This window comes from Dipodomys merriami, unplaced genomic scaffold, assembly GCF_024711535.1.
Source record: "Dipodomys merriami isolate MVZ:Mamm:240054 unplaced genomic scaffold, mDipMer1.0.p SCAF_93, whole genome shotgun sequence".
In the NCBI taxonomy this organism is placed as follows: Eukaryota; Metazoa; Chordata; class Mammalia; order Rodentia; family Heteromyidae; genus Dipodomys; species Dipodomys merriami.
In genome coordinates this window covers 3,047,675-3,054,850 of record NW_027206546.1, presented here as the reverse complement: position 1 = coordinate 3,054,850, position 7,176 = coordinate 3,047,675, and the positions used below count along the sequence as shown (strand labels likewise).

General features: G+C 34.1%; 1 pseudogene; it reads left to right on the top strand.

The window, feature by feature from the left end:
• Nucleotides 1–3,842: 3,842 nt before the first annotated feature.
• LOC138821710 (U6 spliceosomal RNA) lies at nucleotides 3,843–3,942 on the top strand (annotated as a pseudogene).
• Nucleotides 3,943–7,176: the final 3,234 nt, after the last annotated feature.

Below are 7,176 nucleotides of genomic sequence, written 5' to 3'. Positions count from 1 at the left end.
GCCTATTAAGAGCATTTAAAATTGTTTGGGAAAATAGGCTTTCATGCAAAGAAATCCGTGGAGACTTAGCTGAGAGGGAGCAATGTGGGTGAATATGGCTCATTTCCACAGTAAACAAACAAGCCTCACAAACCTTGCTGTAAATCCTGTAGATTCCCTTGAGAATTGTCCTTACCCAGGAAATATACTCTCACTGTGTGAAACAAGGTTGCAATGGAATTTAAATTCAAAGTTCTTTTGAAAAAAGACATCAAAATTTGTGAATTGACATTTAATTACTAAACAGTAATTCTTTGAAAAAGAAGGGAAGATGTAATTCAAAATCACTTGATTTAAATAAAAGTATGAGGAAAGAGTAGTGAAGAAAGATGAGAAAAACCATAGAGGACTGTTTTCTCTCCAGTGGTGTAATGGGTTCTTGACCTTGTTTCTTCCATTCTATCTTCACAAGCTTCGATTCCTCAGCATCACATAAGCAAAAAGAAAATAGCCGGGAGTGGAGCTGTGGCTCAAGTGGTAGATCGTTAGCCTTGAGCTGAAGAGCTGAGGGACAGCGCCCAGGCCCCGAGTTCAGGCCCCACGACTGGACCCACCCTTAAAAAAAAAGAATACTCACAGAAGAAAATATTTGCAGTAGATATAGATGATTTATAACATTTGACAATCTATTTAAATCTGTTCAAAATTCTCCCATACCCCAAGCTGCCCTCTTTGAACAGTTTGTTTGCTTTTCCCATGACTGCCCTTCATTAACTGCTTAAAATTTTGTGAGCTCTTATACATACTCTCTAGGGATTGCTGTTTGGTTGTGATTTTTGTGTGTTTTTGTTTGTAGTTGTGTTTTTAACTGAATTTCAAAAGGTTGTGCATTTGTGTAACAATTAAATATTTCCACCTAATTGTCCAGTGCTCCTGGATCAGAGTCACTCCTTCTATGATTCTCAACCAACCCTTTCTCCAAGATTTATTGCAGATTTAGGACTTCCTTTATTACATGTGTACATTGAGTATTCTAGCTGTACTTGCCCCTTGTTCCATTTTTCATTCATTTTATGTCTTTACTATTATTCCTTTCTGGTTTCAACTTCCTGATAGTCGTTCTGTTAAACTGTCTGTTAATACTTTGAAAGGTTTATATACATTCCATGGAGTTTCAATCCCACATATACTTGAAATGATGTCAGCTTATATTTCCATAATTCATTCATCTGCAATAACAATTTGCAAGACGGGAGACGTGAAGCACCTAGACATGATTTTATTCTCATCGTTTTGGAAGATTAATCTTTAGTCAACAAGAAAGTTTAAAAATCACTTAGAATTTATAGCTAACTACCAGTTTTTATAAATCGCTTTGTACAATGGTGTGTGATTATTTTATTGTACATGGGATGATATTTTCTACTACCTATAAGTTTTGGAAAAAGAAGAAAACTAAAATTTATTACTGTAAAGGAATATGATAGCAATAGAAGACAGATTTTATGTTTGTCACATCTCTGATCAGTACCCATATTCAAGACTTAAAGTCATATTTCTTACTATGTTAGACAGATACGGAAAATATATGATAAGGCAACACATGATAAGGCAACTATTAGTGACTTTTTAAAATGTACCTTTTTTATGATGAAATTTACTTTATTAGCTAATATTTGGGTTTGAATTATGGGAGGCTGATGTATTTAACACATTTCTGGAAGGCACCTACTGAACATTGCAAATGGTGGGAGATACTATTTCTACACTTTAATGAATGGTTGAACTTATTTGGCATTAGTGCTGGGTAAACAAATCAACTCTATTGTAACTTGATTCCTACACTTGAAAAACTTAATGTCACTATCATCTACTTGTCAAGTGTTATTTTGGTGAATATGATTTTAAAAAGTTTATTTGAAAAGGAATATACTTTCAAGAGATTAAATGTAGGTTACCATTGGTTTGAGAATGACAACATTTTTAGACTACAGAACCAAGTTTTACTGAAGTACCAGTGTTTTGAAGTACTAAGGGTCTTCTCAATTAATGTTTTTTGAAATTATATTTGAACTCTAAGTCAAGTTTTCCTAGACTTGGTAGAACAATTATGGATCTAACATTCAGGAATTATTTTTTGGCCTACTTATGCTGGACTGAAATCTTCCATTCATCATTAGGAGAGGCGTATTAAAAATAATCTTGTGACATTTGGGATTTTGTTTACTCATATGGCCTGGTCATCTGTAAATTGAAAGTTTGAACTACAGTACTTTCTGTCATATCTTGTGAGCTCATCTATCATTTTAAGTTGCCTTACATTTCACAATTGCTTACTGCTAATTCCTGCAAGGAATTGGGGCACTGAAATATTATAGGAAATAAGAAATTGAGATGGGTCTTCAATTACTTCCTCTTAGCATGTTGCATGGGCCAGGGTGAGAAGGTTTGCCCATGTTATCTGATGATGCAGGTAACTGGGACCTGATATCCTCAGACCCATGGGTACTGCAGAAGAATAATAGCTTTTAGGCATCATATCAGCCAAATTTGTGTATAATCAGTAAGAACGCTTCAGAAATATGGAAAAAAACTTTGGGACTAACGAGTTAACACAATAAACATATCAGCAGTGTAACATCTCTTCTAGCTTAGAGGAAAACAATACTGCTTTTTTTTTTTACTATGTGAATTCAGAAGACCAAGAACACTTACAAGGTATCACAAGTTTATACCGAAGACATTGCATTGATAATTTTTATATTCTAATATATATTGTAAACCTAATTATTTATGTTCCAATCTATTTATGGGAATAATTTTCAATTTATTTGTCAAATTATCAATGAATTCTAGTAAGATTCACTGTGTGAAATTTAAGATCAGCAAATATAAATATAAAATATATAAGTATATATAATATAAGACATTGTTAAGCAATGTTCCGTTGTGGTTAGGGTATCAAAGGCAACTCTGTTTTAAAGTATTATTCCATTATCTCTACCTCAGTTTTTGGTAGAGTTAGACCTAAAACTTTACCATTTGTAAATTTACAGCCTGGAGGCAAGAGGAAACACTTTGATTAAACCATTACCAATTTAAGGCCTAATATCGAGGAAAAACATATGGACTTCTCCAGGAGCTATGGAAATATTTGGTGATAGAAAGTCACTAGTATAAGTTCCTGCCTGGTTGGATGGTAGACAGGCCAGGATATTAGGTAAACATGAATATGAACATTTTTTCACCTTCTTGGCTTTAGCTACTTTTGAAATAATAGGAATAATTAACAATTATATTTTGATAAAATACCTTCTATTCTGAACAATTAGGTCTGAAGTGTTCATCTCTCTATGAACCCTTGTAACTAAGATTAGTTTTGTTCCAGTAAGACAATCTATGCTGTCAGGGTAAGATATTCTGGTTGGTCTGTTCCTACATGGAAGAAGGGTAAAGGGTCAGAAAGACATTTGTACCACTGAGACCTCATTTAGGAAATTTTAACCTGCAAAGTTTAGAAGTAGCTTTTAAGCAAGGCTTACTTTGAATCCATTAGCTCCACAAAGCTAACTCAGTTGATAAATAAGTACTTGAAAAGCCATTACCTTTGGACTTAGCTATAAAGGCTTCAAAATATGGTCAAATTTAAAATGAAAACGACAAAATAGTCATTGACAAAAAATGGCAAATGTGAGCAATCGACCAAACAATATAAATTTTTTCCACTATACATAGAAATTTATAGAAATAAGATCAATAGCATATTTAGGAACAATAAAGGTTCCTTGTTACAAATAGGCAACCAAGGATATATGCCTGTATAAAGGTTACATTGTTAACTACTTAAATTAAGAGGATACTCCATGCTTCAGGAGCAAGTCTACACAAATTACAACAATACAGAGATTAACATAGCACTTGCACAGGGATGGTATGAAAATTTGTGAATTATTCCATATTTTTCACTCTTAAAATGCAAGAAATGGAAAACAGTTTTGAAAAAGTTGATTACAAAAATACAAGCGTAACAAAACCTGTAATTCATAGAATTAAAGGTTAGTTTGACATCAGTGTATTAAACCTTCACTTTCAAAGGCCCTTACATAGCATAACCTTTACAAAACTTGAAATTAGATAACATTATCTTTTTATCCCAAAGAAATAAAATAATATAAGGACTTAGGAAAAAGGAATCTTAAACTTTTCCTATATGGAATGTAATCTGAAAGGACACATTTATTAATGAACCTATATTTTATAAAACAATGTAGACTTCAAAGTATTATATCTAGAAGACAATGAAATAGATTATGGACTTTATACAAACATAGATACTTTTTTCAGACAAGCACCAGGAATATCTTTAATTTCTATACTATTCTTTTCAACAGATAAGATAAAATTAAAAAAAATCACAAACTCTGCAGAAATCATTATAAATTCATACAAACAACTCTTGAATACATTTTGACATCAAAGTCAGGCAATTCACGTGGAAGAATACTATGGAATCCATAAATTTTTAAATTAAGATATTGCTGTTGTTTTGTATTATGAAAATATTTTGTTGGGCCACAAAGGATGGACTGGCACTTTTGAAATTTAAGAAACTTAACCAAACCATTACTACATAGAAGAACAATTTGTACAGCCTTCCACAACTTTAAATAGGTAGTGATACATATTTGTGCTTTTGGCAATATCAAATGCAATTTCTTCCAAGTTGTTCTTCAATCCCGGTTTGATATCATGTTTCAACAGAAGGAGATACAGTGTATCTTTGCTATTTCTATCCCAAGAAACAATATTTAAGGGGGTCAAGAGGCCCTTAGTTTGGGGATTGGTATCTGCATCATGATTAAGTACGAAAGAATCAATTCTGGTATTATTCCACATATACTCACTGTGCAGTGGTGCCAAGCCATTCAGAATTCTTGCATGAATATCTGCCTTGAGCTACCAACTCATGGACAATGTCTAAATGTCCACTCTAGGCTTCCCGATGAAGAGGGATATACTTACCTCATTTCTAGTATACATATGAGTGGTCTTTTTGCAAAGTAGTCTCAGCACTGTAGTAAGCCGATTAATTTTGGCATCCCAAAGAAGAAATTTGCATGGAATCTTCTCCATTATTTTCTTGCAATTGATACCATTCCTCACGTTTTAATCTTGTTCCTTGTCTTTATCAGAATTGCCTAACCAGAAACTTTTATACCAGTGGGAATGAGGTGTCCATGTATTTCCCCAACAATTAACATTGGTTGAAATGGTCAGAAAAATCCGGTGAATTTTCTGCATGTTTTTTCACCATGATTTATTTTCTCTTTTTCCATTTTTACTATTTTAAATAATTCTAACTGGAGAGTAGTGAATTGATAGAGAGCAAAGGAAAGATTTTCCTCCGTATTCAAATGCACAGACTGAAAATGAGGGCCAGTGGTGTCTTCATGTGCAGCTTATTCTAGGAAGGAGAAAATAAGAAACAAAGCCTACTACATAAATGATTTGGGAAATACCAAGATATAGTGTAAGAGAAATTACTATTCAATATATGAGCTTTAACAGCTTTCTAATAGATCCATTATTTATTGGTAACCAACATTAGAAAAAAATGTATAATTCAGTAGTAAAATAGAAGTCCTTTGTATGACTACCTAAATTCTTGTTTTTTTAAAAACACTTGTTTCCATCTAAAAAAGTAGGCCTGGGCTGGGAAGGTGGCTCAGTGGTAGAGCACTTGCCTTGCATGCCAGAGGGCCTGGGTTCGATTCCTCAGCACCACATAAGCAAAAAGAAAAAAGTCGGAAGTGGCGGTGTGGCTCAAGTGGTAGAGCGCTAACCTTGAGCTGAAGAGCTGAGGGACAATGCCCAGGCCAGAGTTCAGGCCCCAAGACCGGACCAAAAAAAAAAAAAAAAGTAGGCCTATCTATTGTCTTCAGGTGATTTTGATGATTGAAGATGCTTAATGAGGAGACCACATGTATTAGTAGTCCTTTGATATCAATTAAATTTCATTTTTTCTTCTTGGAGAATATAATGATCAAAGCAATAGTTCAGAATCAGCAAACAATAGTTCAGCATCATGCTTTCAGTGCAAGTGGATCTCTAGTAAGTAATCCTCTGTACCATTTTGCACAAAGTTTTGTCACACATACAATCTGTCTGCCTTCTCTAGCTGCTTTCCTAGCCTGGACCTTTCCTTTCATTGTGCAGGAAAAGTGTGATTCAACTGATTTCAGTCAGATCTGTTCCAAGAATTATCAAGGATTTAGATTCTTTTTTTAAAAAATTAGTTGTGGGGCCTGTACTCTGGGTTTGGGCACCGTCCTTGAGCTCTTCAAATCAAGGCAAGTGCTCTACCACATGAGCCACAGAACCACTTCTGTTGTTCTGTTTATGTGTGCTGATTTGGGAAATGATAGAGCAGAAAGTGAAATGATGCAACCAAAAATATACAAGCAAAATAAATTAGCATAATTTGGAGCAACCATATTGTCTATGAGAATCACGAAAGAGAGAGAGGAAGAGAGATACAGATGTGCAATGACCTAGCTAGCCAAAAATTCCATTCTTCTGATCCATTTACAAAGCAAACAATTTTATTTTTTATTTGTTAAAAGAGATGGAAATAGAATTTATGTATTTACTTGAAATTAGTAAATACATTTTTAGTAGCATACATAAAGAGACATAGCTTTGACCAAATTACAAACAAGAATCTTAATCCTTTGGCTTCGAAAATGGCTCAGTGGTAGAGTGCTTTTCTTGCCGCTTACTACAGTGTGGAGACTACATTCCAAAAAGGCCTCTCCTATGAATACTAGGGATGATGATGAGTATACCCCTCTTCATCGGGAAGCCTAGAGTGGACACTTAGACATTGTCAATGAGATGGTAGCTCAAGGCAGATATTCACGCAATTACTGTGAATGTCTGGACACCCCTGCACAGTGCTTATATGTGAAACATATTGCAACAGTACAGACACACACACACACACACACACACACATCATCATCATCATCATCATCATCATCAGATTTCTTATTAATTATTTTTTGTGTGTGGTCTTAAGAAGAAAGGTACATTACTAACTTGAATTTCTGACAGAAAAATATAATCACTATAGATCTTGCTTCTATACTCTCAATATTAAATTGCTATCTAAGTATGTGCAATAGATAAGTATAGGAA